This window comes from Macrobrachium nipponense, chromosome 23, assembly GCF_015104395.2.
Source record: "Macrobrachium nipponense isolate FS-2020 chromosome 23, ASM1510439v2, whole genome shotgun sequence".
Classification (NCBI taxonomy): Eukaryota; Metazoa; Arthropoda; class Malacostraca; order Decapoda; family Palaemonidae; genus Macrobrachium; species Macrobrachium nipponense.
In genome coordinates, this window is record NC_061090.1 from 51,550,173 (window position 1) to 51,567,672 (window position 17,500).

At 36.2% G+C, this 17,500-nt stretch overlaps 1 protein-coding gene across 1 annotated transcript in view; it reads right to left on the reverse strand.

Moving 5' to 3' along the window:
• The window catches only part of LOC135196434 (balbiani ring protein 3-like), a 148,641-nt gene that overhangs the window by 116,831 nt on the left and 14,310 nt on the right, over positions 1 to 17,500 (reverse strand). Inside the window, exon 2 of the mRNA XM_064223269.1 lies at positions 11,724 to 12,060. The gene's annotated coding sequence lies outside the window, so the exon portion shown is untranslated. The remainder of the gene's footprint in view (positions 1 to 11,723; positions 12,061 to 17,500) is intronic.

Here is a 17,500-nt window from a genome sequence, read left to right on the forward strand (position 1 = left end):
GGGCGCCTTATCATACAAGGCACAAGCCCTAATATTGGTGGCCAGCGGACCAGAAGAACTCTACAACGTCCTACGAAGAAAAACAGAATAATAAATCATGAAGTCAACGACGACGAAAGCAGCAGATTCTTCAAGCAACCTAGTATCATCATTAGTGAGCGACTTCAGAAAACAACAAGATTCGTCAAGCAACTTAGTATCATCGTTAGTGAATAACTTCAAGAAACAAAACCGACGTGTCCTTTTCCTACGGCAACGGAAGCTTCGTCTCTCATTAGAATCATTCAAGAAAACATCGTTAGTGAGCGTTTCCGGCACTGCAAGAAACAAACCGAACGCGTCTGCAGCATCGGATTTTCAAGGGCTCGAATCATCGAAACAACGCGCACGGGGAAACTGAAGCCAAACCAGGTCGTCCGCTAAATAGAGAAGGAGGACCAAGGCCGGTGTGTCGTTATCGGAACACCGTGACTTCCCACAAAAGCAAGCTAAGTACAATTTTTATTCATTTGGAGTAACTTTGAGTGTTTTCCTTTGCAGGTCGAATTTCGTTATTCCTGTGGCTGAAGTTACGAGACATTCTTAATCTTACTTTTTTTACAGAAATTATCAACATCATTGAGATTTCGCTACTGCGAGTTTTTATCTTTGAGTGTCTGTTTCCAGAAGTTCTACTGAAATATCATAATCATATACTATGTTAATTTTATCATTTTGGGTGATTATTAATCCCTTACGTAACAAAATCATATTAAACAGTGAATATGCGTTTACGCAGTGGACGTCTGTATTTATACAGATGCATGGATAGGGTCGTTAAGCACCGTAGTGATTAGAAAAACACACAAAAAAACAAGTGGAACACCCGTACAAATCTATATAAATTAGAGGTAACACTATTTCGGGTCATGACAATAAATGCTCCTTTGCAAGTCCCGATCGCAGTTTTAGCCTTGAGTTTTTTGAGTTATATAAAATATCGAACCTCAATGACTCAACTTAACTTTAAAAATACGGCTGGATTGCAAGGAATAACATGTCTGTAAAAACTTTCATCAGGCTAAATGCACTGACCAGGATCCCTCACTATTTCAAATTTTAGCAAAGAATGAAGTACAAACAGTTAATATTGAATACAGTAGAGATAACTTGTCTTATTAGTAATCGCTCAGTTCCTAATAGTTCATCATTCATTGCTTTATACGTAACCAGCAACATAATGCTAAAAACACATACGTTGCCGATGGTAATAAAGAGAAGGATCCTAATTATTACAAAAAGAAATAGAAACAGTAGCCCGTTCAGAATCAAACAAGCAAACTCGGTGACTGTGTCACCTAGTCAAGCGGTCAAGGTTAGTTAAATCTGCCGAGTTTTCAAAGCGAAGCAAATTCCACACAATAAGCGACTCTAGCAGAGTGGGGAAAAGCGATGTTGGTTCATACCAATATCTTTTTGAATTAAAAGGATTTTTCCTATGAAACACACGACCGTATAAGTAATCAGAGCAGGTTTTCGTTTTAATTTTCATACACTTAAGTTATAATAAATACTGGTGGATTAAGCCCAACTGTACGCGCCGTAAAAATTAGAATATCTTGTTTTATTCTTTAGTACACGCAATATCTTGTATTTACGGACTCACCGTCTGTTGTTCGAACTTCCCTAATGAGAAGTCCGATAGCGAGCGCTTACAGATACCTCTATAGTTATAAAAACATTGATCTGTATCTAGTGTAATTGTAAGATTCATCTAGGGGTATACAAATATTATCTTACATCCTGCAAAATAAGGCGTGTTTATCAAAGGAAAATCCTATAAACCTTCAAACATATTAAAATCCGTTTGAACAAAAATGAGACAGTTAATCAAATAATAACTTATATAAAGGAACTATACATTTGTCTCATAAATCGTAACATTGTTCAAATGACCCAACAGAATTCTCCCACAACCGCAGTCGTACTTTGCACGCAAAATCTCGAGAAGCATGCACCCTCGAATGTCTTAGTGCGTGTAAAAAGACTTTGCTGGGAAATGAAATTTTAATCCTTCCCGACACTCTGAAATATAACGATTTCCGCGAACAAAGCCCTAAAAGTATACATATCGTGGATACGGAAGTTATAAATATCGCATTTTTTATTGTTGCTAATTTTTAATCACGCCCAACCAGTCGTGGATGAATCTCTCTGATAATCTATCTAAAGTAATATCCGTAAAGTCATTCAAGCAGAGGTGATTCAGCAGAAATTTTTTTTTATCTTTTACCTGAATACCAGGAAGTTTCTCCACTAGCGAGTGATCTCTGGGAGAAAAAACGGATGTAATTTAACACAAAATACGGTCTAAGGACAAACATAAAGCTATTTACGTACTTCGTATAGATTCTCAATGAAATTTCAAAATAGAGAGAAATGACGAAGTTGAAAAATGTTAGTAATAGGAGTCATTAGGAAATCAAATAGCCCATATAATTTTTCCCTCAGACGTCATGCCATAAAAGATCGGACTTGGCGTATCTGCGTAGATTTCTGTCGCTTAAACAAGGAAACGACTTCCGATAGTTTCCAGTGCGATATACCGACGACATCTTATCTCTGTTAGGTTAGAATAAATTTTTTTTCACCAACTTGGACTTACTTAAAAGCTTTTACCAGATACCATTACCTAAGTGATTGTACCTCATACTCCGTTTTCAGCACACTCAGGGGACATTATCATTTTTACGTATGCCTCCGGCTTACGTTGCGCCCCAATTACAATATAGTGTTTGGAGACTTTTAGGGGATAACCTACATGCCTATATGGATGATCTGTAATCTTTTCTAATACCTTAGAAGTACATTCACATAAAGTAGAGCTAGTGCTACAGAGACAAAGACAAATAATCTCAGAGTAAAATATCTAAATGTGAGTTTTTTAAACCGAACATGTTTATCTAGGTTTTATGTGTCTGGTCAAGGTCTTAAAAGTAGTCCATGGTAAGGTGTCGGCTATTCATAACTTTCCGGTACTTATTAACGTAAAAGGGGGATACAGCACTTTTTGCGCTGTAGTGGGTATTACAATCGTATGTAAATATGTAACTCTTCAATCATGACAGCTCCTTTAACAGATCTTACGAAGAAGAGCGTAGATTGATTATGGTCTAAAAAGCAACAACAGGCGTTCGATATCTTAAAAGCGGAATAATGCAGCTTACCTAACTTAAAAATCCCTGATTTAAATAAGGAATTTTTTTTTTATTGCAACAGACGCCTCAGACCAAGGGGTAAGAGGGATACTACTTCAGCAATATGATAAACAGTTCTTTCCTATCTCTTTTTATTCATTGTAAACTAAGCCCTCTGAAATAAAAATATGGGCAGTAATAGGCAAGGAAGGGCTAGGTATCTTTAACACTAGTACATTTTAAGTTCATAATCTATGGCTATCCTGATAAAGTCCTTACTGAACATGAGTCCTTTACCGAGTTTTTCAAAGGCTTTAATCACAGTCCAAAAGGAACTCGGTGACAAATGATCATTCAGGTCTTTGGAGCCAAGATAAGATATCTATCTGGGAAAGCAATTATCATAGCTGACGCATTATCCCGCAATCCCGCACCATACTGCAAAGAACCATTAATTAGACTAAATAATATAGAAACATCCGTGCCTATTGTTAAAACCGTATCTAAACAAGAAAATTCCTTAACCCAAGAGATCGCGAGCATTGAATATCTGGGTTGGAGCGCAGAACTGTTACAAACTGAACAAAGCAAGAGTCAACAGACATAACCCAAACAATAAACACTTCGAAACGGAAACAGAGTCAGCAGCAATAAACACCAAACAATAAACACTTCGAAACGGAAACAGGGTCAGTGGCTAAGCAAAAACAATAAACACTTTTGAGCAGAAACCCTAAAGCAAAAGTACATTTAAAGTATGTGTATCAGAATAATGTAATCAAATGTAATATTATATGTAGGTCTGTGACGAGGAAAACCCGAATAAACACAGCAGCGATAACTAACGACCAGGTAGTAATAATAATCTCTTTCATATCAATCGTCATAAACTGGTTGCATTCCGTCATCCAGGGTTCCCTACTATGTCACAGAAAGCCAAATCACTATTTTACTGGCCTACAATGCTTACAGATATAAAAAGCACATAACTAATTGTAACACGTGTCATGAAAACAAGGGATACACTAAGACACCTGTCAGTTTAAGGGCCTATCCTGTGCCAAATCAATCCTTGAAAGAATATACGTAGAATTATTAACAGAATTACGAGTCTGACAGAGGGAATAAACACTTCTTAGTGTTAATAGTTCCTTGACACGTTATATAGAATTAATAGCACTAAAAACAAACACCGCAATTGAGTGCGTTACGAATATTTATGAGTGCTAAATCAGTAAACATGGAATTCAACACATGATAATCTGACTCGGGTGGTGTAAATCAATAATAATCTCCTTAACACGTTGTGTGAATTCCTATCCATTAAGAAAACCAATAATATATTTTATCACCCAGAGTCAATCGGTTTGGTAGAATAACGGATAATTAAATAGGAAGTGTCAATGTCTTACGAGTTACAACTCGTGATGTTGGATCCGAACTGGATTATAGCGTTCTCGCGGTTTTAAATACGTTTATCATTTATATCTTGTATCTATAGAATTGATGCCGCAAGTAGCCTTGTACGGTACGCCGCTAGAACACTTTTCCACATATTCAAGCCAACGATTAATTTATCAAATATATATATATATAAATAAATAAATAAATATAAAAAAATAAAATAAATATGGATACAAGTGGAGTCAATATAATACACTCCGTAAGAAGTCGGAAGGGTTACAAATTATAATAAAAAAGGAATCACGATAAAATCAATAAGCAAAACGTAACCATAGGTTATTAAGTATCCAAATATATATGCGTAAAGATTTGAACTCTAACTTAACGCTTTAGTAATGACAAATAAGCTAAAAGTTCAAACACATATCAAAACCTACTGACATATTGTCTGTCCCGGTGATTTATATTCGTAGTCAATGAAAAAAAAAACAAAAAACAAAAATAAAATAAATAAATAAAATAATGATAAATAAAATAAATAAAATAAAATAAAAGAGATTTTAAAGTCAGGAAGTCTAGAAGTGAAAATGTTATCTATGAAATAATCCTATATGAAATCTTATACAGGTTAATGATATATATAGAATTTGTATGGAAACCTTTTTCATTAGTTTCAATAAGGAATATTTAATTTAACATAATCTTGCAGTTTTCCAACATGAAACTAATATATTGTTCAATTTGGTACTGTTTTTTTCAGACATTCTTCTCATGTGGGTCGAGTATTAAAAAACAAAAAATTTATCCTAAAGTCGTATCTCTTACAGCAAGTAACGTAACTCTTAGCTGGCTGAGAGCAATCTCCTGCCAAGTGACGACGTCATCATTGCCGTATCAGCATTTGTTCCTTTTAACCTCAATAATCTGCTTACACAGGCTTCATCTCGCGATTGCAAAGCAGGTTGCTGGAGAAAGGAATGCTTAGCCCGAACTTCTCATGGGCAAGGCAGACGTTAGGCACAAATGTCTATCGGTATGCGCAATGCAACTTGCAATCATTTTAAAATTAATAAATTTTAAAATTATAAAACAAACAAAATAAGGAAATAGAATTTCTATAACATCAAAATGAATTAATTTTTTCTGAACCTCATAGCACCTTTAGAAGTATCAAGATATATATGTGAAATATTTACTTGCAACATTAGCCTATTACAATTCAAGTAAAACATTCATGGGAAAATGTCACATTTTCTTGAAAAACCCAAAGTTTATTTAGAAATTAGTTACATAGTGGGTTTTTTTCGTTGCATCTCCTACCTATTAATAAAGTTTTTAAAATTAACCTCAGAGGATGCGCGCGAGAAAATTGAATATTAAACTTTTGTTAGGGCACATAGAGTCATGATTAATATTCTCTTTGACTCTTATGTTGCCTGGCAATCTTACAAATAGCTCCGTTTTCCACTTCTTTGTCTAGTAACTTACTACCAGTAATATCGAATTTTCTTTGGGATTTGTATAGATATCTGTTTATTTGTTATAATTATGGATATTTTTACAGTCATCATAGACCTGGATAGGTTCACTCATTGTTAATGCCATGGATAAAAAAGTTTGTACAGCTGACTCTTTTGAATTCCAATATATCAGCGAATTCATGTGGGTTAAGTCTGGTCTAAATGGCTCTCTTCCCTCCCCTGTATTTGGATGTCGTTTGAATTTACTTTGCCCTTGTGACAAGTATAATTTCACTTGCAGGCGGATTAATGGAACCTGGTTACAGTATCCTGCAGTACGAGAGTTTCACATCGCAACTTCAAAAAATCGTTCGTCGCAGCGGACGACTACAGTCAAGTAACAACCGCCTACAATGTGAAAGGAATTTCATGGACTTCTTCGACCGACACCGTATCTCGTCGTTAATCTCGTTTTAATGCGGAATGCTCCGGCGGCTGTCGGAATCGACTACGAATGGGACATACTTCCGACAATTACGACCCGAAGGATATTCAACTCTACTTTGCTGGCGAAGGACTCGTGCTGGGGATGTTTTTTTATTCATCGCGAACGTAATCGTGTAGCTTAGGATGCAGAGAATAAGTATGAGCGCAAAACTAGAACGTTGGACCCGCCCAGGCAAATTTTCCCCTTGTTTTAACCATTGAAAAAGGCCGTTTCATTTGGCTAAAGGTGGTTGTCTGGAACTGTGTAATGGACGAAAAGTGGTTCGAAAGCTAGTTAAAAGTGAAGTAGTATAACCTCGGTCATGTATCCTATATATATAAAGTATCATGTATCCTATATCTATAAATGATCATAAATAACAGAATCGAAATATATTTTTTGCGTGTACGCAATAGGAATCTCTTATATAAATGATCATAAATAACAGAATCTAAATATATCTTTGCGTGTACGCAGTAGGAATCTATTTGAAGTGCACATATATTAATCATAATTATATGAATCCATATACATATGTATAAACAAATCAGGTAGCCTATAATCAATCTGTTACCTTATATCTTACCATTAAGTCCATAAAGTCCCAGTACCATTGCAAGTATTTATTGCTTGTAATGGTAATGGGACTTTATGGACACCCTGTATACATGTGTATACATGTATATTTTTCTTCTTAAAAGGACTATTTTCCTCCCACTCTCCCCCTCCCCACACCCCCGCCCTCGCGCGCAAATAGCCACTTGACCTCAGCTATTTATATCACTGTATTTCCCGTCTTCAAGTCAATACCCCAATGTTAAGTATATGATTTTCCATGAGGTGTCAAGTCTCACACTTATGCTATCTCCTACGAGTCCGCTGGAGTTCTTGAGCGGATTTTGTCTTAATATTTGTGTGTATATATACATATATATACATGTATATTAAACATATATACCGTATCATGAAAATTATTCGAAAACAATTAATCGAAAACATTTATTCGAAAAACAGCTATTCGAATGGAAAGTTGTTCGAAAGAAAGTTATTCGAAAGGACAATTATACGAAATAAGTATTCGAAATGTTGTTTGAACCTTACTCTAATAAGCAATTGTTCAAATAGGCAAATAACTGTTTGAATGTTTGTTTGAACGTTATCCGATTTTCTTAGTTCAAATGTTTGTTTGAACGTTATCCGATTTTCTTAGTGGTAATAAACGTCATGAAGGACATCAAGCACCAAGGACTTCATTTCTTCGGAATACTGCAGCCCTTCAGTGATGGCCGAATACATTTCAAGTGAAAAAGGCAAGCCTATGCTTAAAATCGATGGTTTCCTATTCGTGAAAGACAAGCAAGTTGGTAACAAGATATATTGGAAGTGCAATAAGTTCGCATCGTATTGCAAAAGCCGAACAATTACCAATGATGGTGAAGTGATTAAAGTTCCCCGTGAACATAACTCCGGTGATGCTGTCAATACAGAAGTGCGCAGTTTTATGAACAAAATGAAAAGTGATGCGAAAGAAAGCCGTGATTCTCCTCAGTATGTCATTTCTGCACTTGCATCGCAATTAAGTGAAAGTGCCGCGCAAGCTTTACCACAAAGAAGCTCTATAAAAAGAACTAATCGACGGGAAATTGTTTTAACAACTGACCAAACTAAAACTCATAAAGGGGAGCAGTTTTTGCTATATGATTCCGGCCATTACGATGATAGAATGCTTATATTTGTAACTCAGAATAATTTGAGTCTACTTGAGAAGAGTGCAAATTTACAAGTGGACGGAACATTTAAAACTGTACCTCAGTTATTTGAATAATTATATACTGTACATGCTGTGAAGAATAATTACACCATTCCTGTGGTCTACGCCTTACTTCCAGATAAAAGGGCTGAAACTTATAGAAGATTATTTGCTCAAATTAAGTATATGGTTCCAAATTTACAAGTTTCAACCATAACTTCAGACTTTGAACTTGCAGCTATAACTGCCGTTAAAGAAGAATTCAGCACAGCTTCTCATTATGGATGCCTTTTCCACTTAGGCCAGTGCTTGTATCGAAAGATATGTGATTGTGGTCTGAAAGTGAGATACGATACAGATTCCGAATTTGCTTTAAAAATTCGAATGCTGTTAGCCCTAGCCTTTGTCCCCGTTGACAAAGTTACTGAATCATTTGAAGCTTTACTAGATTCAAATATATATCCTCAAGATGTAAATCCTATTTTAGATTATTTTGAAGATTCATGGATTGGTCGTCCTTCAAGACGTCATCGACGTAGTCCTATGTTTGAAATAAGTATGTGGTCTTGTTTTGAGAGTCAATACTGATTTGCCTAGGACTAACAACGCACTTGAAGGATGGCACAGAGCTTTTTTACAGCAAATGTTATCTCATCATCCAACAATATGGAAGTTCCTAGATGCTTTAAAAAGAGAGCAGGGTTTACAAGAAATTCACATTGCAAAAGTAAGAGCAGGAAGCACAAATATGAAGAGTTCCAAGAAATATCGTGACTTGAATGAAAGGATAAAAAAGTTAGTGGCAACCTTTGAAGAGTATTCAGTATTAGAGTATTTGCGCGCTGTAGCGCATAACTTGCATTTATAAGAAAATCTGTTTTATCATGAATCTATTTTAATAGTTTTAGTAATAACATTCATACTTAAAAGATTTCATCATTTTTGGTATTTTTACACATTTGTTTAAATAAAGAATTTTACATTTCGAATAATTACCATTTCGTATAATTGTCCTTTCGAATAACTTTCTTTCGAACAATTTTCCATTCGAATAATTGTTTTTCGAATAATTGTTTTCGATTAATTGTTTTCGAACAATGTTCACATAATCCATATATACATATAAATGTCCTTTACAACAGTGTATGTGTGTGTGTGCGGTATGAAAGAGGAATAGCATTCTAAAGGGCCCCATACTCTGAACGATTGTCTGCGGAGCTTCGTGTCTGAAGAACGATCTGCCACGACCTGGTTGCTGCTGGCGGCTTGCGACTTAAATCTGTCAGACACAGCTCGTTGAAAGCATGGGTTTGTCTGCCGATATAACTTAGCTATCGCGTACGTCTGTTCTAGAGATGATATGCCATGTCTTCTCGAGACTAAATCTTTGTTCAGACTGAAATCGGTGCGGAGATCGTTCATTCTGTCTGAATAGTGCGTGCGTTTGTCGATAACGACAATTGTTCATATAGTCGTTCTTATAATTGCTCAGTGTATGGGAGCCTTAAGGAAATGTATTTTTTAACCTGGATATAACCCACAAAAATCCTTCAACCTGACGAATAACAATCAAACAACCGAAGCATTTTACCACGATCTTTAAAAAAGGAGAGTTAGTGGGCCATCATTTCGAATTCTACTGGCGAATATGTCAGGGTAGTTTGTATATGGATGGGGGAGTATTTACAAGATAGAATGGCTTTTTCTAAACAATTAACTCGCATATATATATATATATATATATATATATATATATATATATATATATATATATATTATATAATTTTTTCAAACTATAGAACCTATGTCCCCAAATATATCTGTATTTAAATTGACGTTTGTTATAACATTCTAGAACATATACTGATGTTTGATGTTCTAAAGGGGTGATATCTAAATTAGGGATATTTTCCATTACCGTTAGATCTGATGCTCATTTACACTCGCAAAAACTAAAATAAACGTAAATGACCTGATATGATTGTCCTATAAAGGTTTTTTTCTCTAATCAACTGGTGATTAATGAACGTAGCAGTTTTTTATTTTATTTTTTTTATCCCACATTCAAAGGGTAATCGACAATGAGGGGATCGGAAAGGTCTATGGAAGAGCCTAAAAGGATCCGAAAAAGGAGTTTCGTGTTGAAAGGTACAGGAATTTTAGGAAAGGATATTAATGATTTCTTTATTAGAATGAAAATGTCAAAATAAAGTAGGTAATGTGCATGTTAAACAGTAGAGAGAAATTATTTCTTATAAAACATGGCGTATTTACTTCAATATTCCTTGGTGAAACAACATGCTATTCGACCGCAGAGTTGAGCACGTACCCGATTAAGCTGGAGGTCGGATCACGCCTTGTTTATATTTTTTATTTACCGTTATCGTTTTTAATTCATTCAATTTCTTATCTTGTTTATGGTGTAATTCTTCCTAATTCGGGACTGTAATATATATATATATATATATATATATATATATATATTATATATATATATATATATATATGTCTGTGTGTGTGCGTGTGTGCGTTACCAAGAAATGTTGAAAAGGTGGTTCTGGGAATATATATATATATATACTCAACATCGAACACTACTACAAGACTCTAACGCAGCCACATCTCTGACATAAGTGTGTCCAAAAATAACAGCTAAATCTCTGATATATGAACGTCCAAAAACAACAGTTAAATCTCAGACATAAAAATAACCAAAAACAACAGTTAAATTCTAAGATAAGATTCTCCAAAACAATAGCTAAATCTATAAATTAAGAGGGCTAGCTCAAAAAACGACAGCTAAATCTCTGATAAAAATGATAAAAAAATAGCTAAATCTCTGACATAAGAAGGTCAAAAAAAAGGTAAATACTGACAAAAAAATGCTAAAAAAAAGCTAAATACTAAAACACAACTCTCTCTCTCTCTCTCTCTCTCTCTCTCAAGAAAAGGCTAAATAATAAGAACAGAATTTCCAAATAAGCTAAATAAGCAAACGAAAAATTCTCCGCTCTTCCCATCACGGAACTCATCCAAAAGCCAGAAGTTCCGTCCGAGAGATCTTGCCACGGTCACCATTTCGAAAAAACACTGAATACTTGATTTTCATTTGGACACCAGTTAAGTGAAACAGAATAAAATAATCGGTGAATTGTGATTTTGATTTATGCTAATCACCTAATTATTGTAAATAGAAAAACTCACTGAACGAAATTTCAAGCAATCGGTGACGGGGGTTCCAGGAAAACCTATAAATGAAAGAGACCCGTGACTGCAAACAGAAGGGAAGACCGAGACGCATCTAATAATGGCAAAATATAACAGCAAGGAGATCACGGTTCTCCTGAGCCAATAGGAGACGGTTGGGATATCACTGTGGACAATATAGCGAGTCACTGAACAGGGGAGTCACAACCTACGTCACCAAAAACGATAAAGGGACTTACTTGGTTGGTGCAGTGTTGATCGTTTGGAATTTCTGATGATAGGACCCGTCGTATTTGGCGACGTTGAGTGCCAGCTGACGTCACCGGGATAAATGGTACGGCTGCAATAATCACTCCCGGTAAAACTGTAAAACTGCTGGCGTAACTCTTCGTACGATGCGAACTGAGTGGTGTTCCTCTTTTTTCACCCCAATCTAGGAAGGAGTAGCAAGGCCTGCAAAACACAAGTATACCGCAGAGCCATCTATTGACTATACAACTAACTGCTTCACGGCAGGAGAACCACCGTTTGTTTGTCTAGTACTACGAACATTTAACTGCAGGACGTCTTGAACTTCTGTAGAGAGAAAAAAGTAATTAAATTCACTTAAGAACCAATTAGAAAACCAACATCAAAATAAATTGAATTCTGGAGGAATTTCTACACAATAGAGGGTGGGTGTTCGACAAGTAGCCCACTGATTCAAGTCTTGCAAAAGAATTTCGCCTACAAAAATGCTTTAACTGACATTTCTAAGGACATGTTAATTCTGGCTCCCTTGTGTACAGTTGTTGAAATTATTTAAAGTTCTCCGGGTGTCAAATAAAACCAAGAAAATGGTTTTATCATAATATATATATATATATATATATATATATCTATAATATATATAATATATATAGATATATATATATATATATAATTCCCATAACCTGTGCAAGATTTTTAAGAACAAAAACCAACCTGAAAAATATATAAAACTCAACTTCATATTCAGCTAAAGATATTTCTGACAGTTCATAAAGTAGGCAAAGCTTTTTGAGCTGTTATAATGTTTAGCCTAAAGATACAATCATGAATAAAAAAATGTATGGGTACATATATTTCTAAATATGTCCACCCATACATAAGCATGGAATTTTTTCTCCATTTCAAGACTCACGCTACTATGAGTACTTCCTAACTAACAAAACCATTGCAAGAAATACAACCATATCGAAAATGAAGATGAACTAATGCAAAGTAATGAGATGTATCTAATGTGGTCATCAAAACGTATTCATTTGATCTAGAAGTATGACCACGTATTCTTTGTTTGTTTGCATGGTGTTTTTACGTTGCATAGAATCAGTGGTTATTCAGCAACGGAACCAACGGTTTTAAATAAGTGACTTCCGAACCACGTCGAGAGTGAACTTCTATCACCAGCAATACACAACTCTCAATGGAATGCCCGAGAATCGAACTCGCGGCTTCCGAAGTGGCATGCCAACGCCATACCGACCACGCCACTGAGGCGCCTACGTATTTAACATTCATGAACGTGAAGGTCTTCACAAAATCAAAATTCTCTTGTAAAGCTGATGTAGTTGTGTTGCTTAACAACTCTAAAAACCTTTTCTGAATGACAGCCTTTAATTTGCTTTTGGAATAACATTTTCGACATATTATTGGAACAGAATAAATAGAACAGGCTGAGCGCTGGGACATATGAAGTCAGCTAGGGGCCTTGGAAGGGACGATTATAAGATGAATTCAATAATATTCAGTAAGGACAAGAATGCTCATCCCAGTCTGGAATTGAGCTATTTTATGGAACTTCAGAAGAGTGAGTATTATCTATTTACTAAATGATTAGTTTCTTCGTGTCTTTTTTTTTAATAAGTGAGATATCCTCTCTCTGCATTTCCTTTTACCTTCTCTTACTTCTTCCTAAAGAACACTTTAACATTCTTTTGAAGCTTGAATTTCTAGTCAGTGGTCCTGTGGTGGACTTGTTCCATATGAATAGGTGTCATTTACCGAACAATAATAATAATAATAATAATAATAATAATAACAATAATAATAATAATAATAATAATAACTAGGAAACATATGACAATACACAAAGCACTACACCCAAGAGCAAATACGGACAGACTATACATAACACGAAAGGAAGGAGGGAGAGGACTATTAAGTATAGAGGACTGCGTCATCATCGAGAACGGAGCACTGGGGCAATATCTGAAAACCAGTGAAGACGAGTGGCTAAAGAGTGTATGGGAAGAAGGACTAATAAAAGTAGACGAACACCCAGAAATATACAGAGAAAGGAGAATGACAAACAGAACAGAGGACTGGCATAACAAACCAATGCACGGACAACATATGAGTCAGACTAAAGAATTAGCCAGCGATGACACATGGCAATGGCTACAGAGGGGAGAGCTCAAGAAGGAAACCGAAGGAATGATAACGGCGGCACAAGATCAGGTCCTAAGAACCAGACATGTTCAAAGAACGATAGATGGAAATAACATTTCTCCCATATGTACGAAGTGCAATACGAAAAATGAAACCATAAACCACATAGCAAGCAAATGTCCGGCACTTGCACAGAACCAGTACAAAAAGAGGCATGATTCAGTGGCAAAAGCCCTCCACTGGAGCCTGTGCAAGAAACATCAGCTACCTTGCAGTAATAAGTGGTACGAGCACCAACCTGAAGGAGTGATAGAAAACGATCAGGCAAAGATCCTCTGGGACTATGGTATTAGAACAGATAGGGTGATACGTGCAAATAGACCAGACGTGACGTTGATTGACAAAATCAAGAAGAAAGTATCACTCATTGATGTCGCAATACCATGGGACACCAGATTCGAAGAGAAAGAGAGGGATAAAATGGATAAGTATCAAGACCTGAAAATAGAAATAAGAAGGATATGGGATATGCCAGTGGAAATTGTACCCATAATCATAGGAGCACTAGGCACGATCCCAAGATCCCTGAAAAGGAATCTAGAAAAACTAGAGGCTGAAGTAGCTCCAGGACTCATGCAGAAGTGTGTGATCCTAGAAACGGCGCACATAGTAAGAAAAGTGATGGACTCCTAAGGAGGCAGGATGCAACCCGGAACCCCACACTATAAATACCACCCAGTCGAATTGGAGGACTGTGATAAAAAAAAAAAAAAAAAATATATATATATATATATATATATATATATATATATATATATATATAATTATAATAATTTAATAATATATCAGCCTGTAGGTTATCTGACAATGAGAGTTCCTATCATACTTGCGCAATGAGACAAGGGTTTGGAGAACCAGTCGTGATAGCAGGTTTTCCTACGATGAAGTGACAAATCCAACGGCCTATGGAATACCGCTGACAGGTTTCAATTGTTTTTCACGTCTTGCCAAGCTCGTCATTCGATAACGGTGGAAATGTCTCTGATAGGTTTGTTTGTGTATGTGTGTGTTGTGTGTGTGTGTGTATGTGTGTGTGTGTGCGTGCGCGTGCGTGTGTGTGTGTGGAAGAGAGGAACGAGCTGAAACGTCCTTCCTATACTAGACTCATATCAACCGTGCATTTGACGACTAGGCCAGTTCCCTCTCCTGAAATGCGTATCCCTCAGGAGAGGTAGAACCAAGGTCCTTTAAATATACTCGGAGAGATCGGCTCATCAGTGAGCTACGCGCATGTGGGCAGAGCTTTCGTGACGTTAAGTTTCGGAGACGGTGGCTGAGGTTTGACCTGACTAAAGGTAGTCTTACTTGGTCTCTGTCACGTTTATTAACTTCCAGCAGCCATGCCTTCCATTTTTGCTGTATATGGATGTCATAGTAATAGAAAAATGACCATTAATTAGGGTATTCGATATTTTAGTTTCCCAAAAGCAGAAAAAACGAAGAAGAAATGGATGCATGCTTGCAAATGCGCAGACGATGTTTACTGGAAGCGTGCTCTTCTCCAGAAGTCTCTGTTCAAGAAATTATTGCACAGCCTGAAGAGAGTTCTGAACAAAATACAATTAACAAGTAGAGGAAGTGGAAGAGCTAAAGAAAAAAATAGAGCATTTGGAAAAGACCGATCAAGAACTGAAACTGGTTAATTTGGAAATGGAAGTGACAGAACCTAAGTTCACATTAACATAAATAAACATGTTATTTCAACCTGTGCTAAGTACCACACAGATAATGCTCTCATAACTAATAAGCTTGTCAGTCAATGGCGTGATGAAGACATATCGTCAGCTTTCACTCTCAGAAGCATGAGCACCAAAAGCTATTCATATTTGCGAACTAAAAGAGGATTTCCTCTGCCATCAAAAAGTACAAAGAACAAACGAGCGCAAAATCTGAAATGTGAGCCGGTTATTTTTCATATGGTTCTGTCACTGATGAAGGCAAAATAAAAAACAATGACGGAAATACAAAAACTTGCCGTTATTTCAGTTGATGAAATGAATATTGGTAGTAAGTGGAGTTATGACAAAGGGATGGACGTTTTGTATGAACCTCATGATAAAGTTAAAGTGGTTAAGAGGTTTGATGGGAAGCTGGAAGCAACTCATATACTACCAATATATGACTTGATATTATTATAAATGATGAAAAAGCTCGCTTTGCCGTTGAGGCAATTGTCCATAATCTTGGACCTAATAATTTGCGGGTTTTGAAAGAATTCGGGATTGATCCCCTTTACCCTGAGAAAGTCACTTTTAAAAACCCATGTGCTGACAGGAATGTCTTCTTATTTGCTGATGCTCCCATTTGGTAAAGTTAATTGGCATTCATTTTCTGGACCACGGATTTCTTATGGAAAATGGAAACAGTGTATCTGATGCCTGTGTCCGTGAAATGCTAATGAAAACCGTATCAGAGTATGCCTTAGCATATAAAATTAATGAAACACATAAGTGGCTTACAAAGACAGCGTGTAAAGTATGCTGTACAGCTACTTACAAAGTCATGTACTAAGGCATTGCATTTTTTAGGAGAAAGGGCCTTACTAGAGAGCAACAATTGGAAGGAAACTGCCGATTTTATAGCTACAGTGAATGAATGGTTCGATGTCATGAATTCCTCTATGATGTTCGTGACATAAAAGCCCGCAATGCATTTGGGATAAATTTAAATTTGGATAGCCAGAAAAGTGCTTTACAAAAAATGGTCGATGCTATGCTGGGAATGAGGGTAAAAAACCCAAAATTGAATTGCCTTTACAAATTCTAAAAAGTTGTAATATTATCTTGTCACTCAATGATTGGGCTACATAACATGCTAAAACAGTCATGACATTTCTTTTTTTATGACACGGAGATTAATTCAAGACTGTCTTGAAAGTTTTTTGGATGCATCAGGCAGATGAGGGGTTCTCATGATCATCCCAATGCAGTTAATTTTAAATATAGATTGAAAAACTTTTTTCTAGGTTGGGATATTGAAGCTTGACCCGTTATCCCATGAAATGGTATCATCTGGACGTGATGGAAACGGACATGATAAATCTTTCCATGACAGGGAACTGGCCTTTGAAATATGTATGATAAACATCATTTTTACAGACCTGGAATTTGACGTGGATCTTAAGAATGACGAAATGTTCTCTGAGGAAACAGAATTTGCTAAATGTCAGAAATCAGGAGACACCACGGGATCTGTTATCGAGGAAGAGTCCATAAAATATATCGGTGGATATGTAGTGAAAACGTTTTCCTTTAAATATCCAAATATAGGGTACATTGTTAACAGCAAGACGTCAGAGACATGGGTCCATTATATAAGTGAAGGAAAACATTATGCACCATCAGACTTTTATTCTAAACTGAAAATTTGTAGAGAAATTTTTACAGCAATTCATGGCTATGGTCTTAGACCAGGAACGGAATGCATAAAAACAATGGCTGCTGAAGTGAAATCTGCTGTCGCTGGTGTTGCTGACGAGGTTGTGGAATTTTTTGCCAAAATATCAGTGTGTTTTAGAATGCGGCACCTTAACAACATTATCGACGAG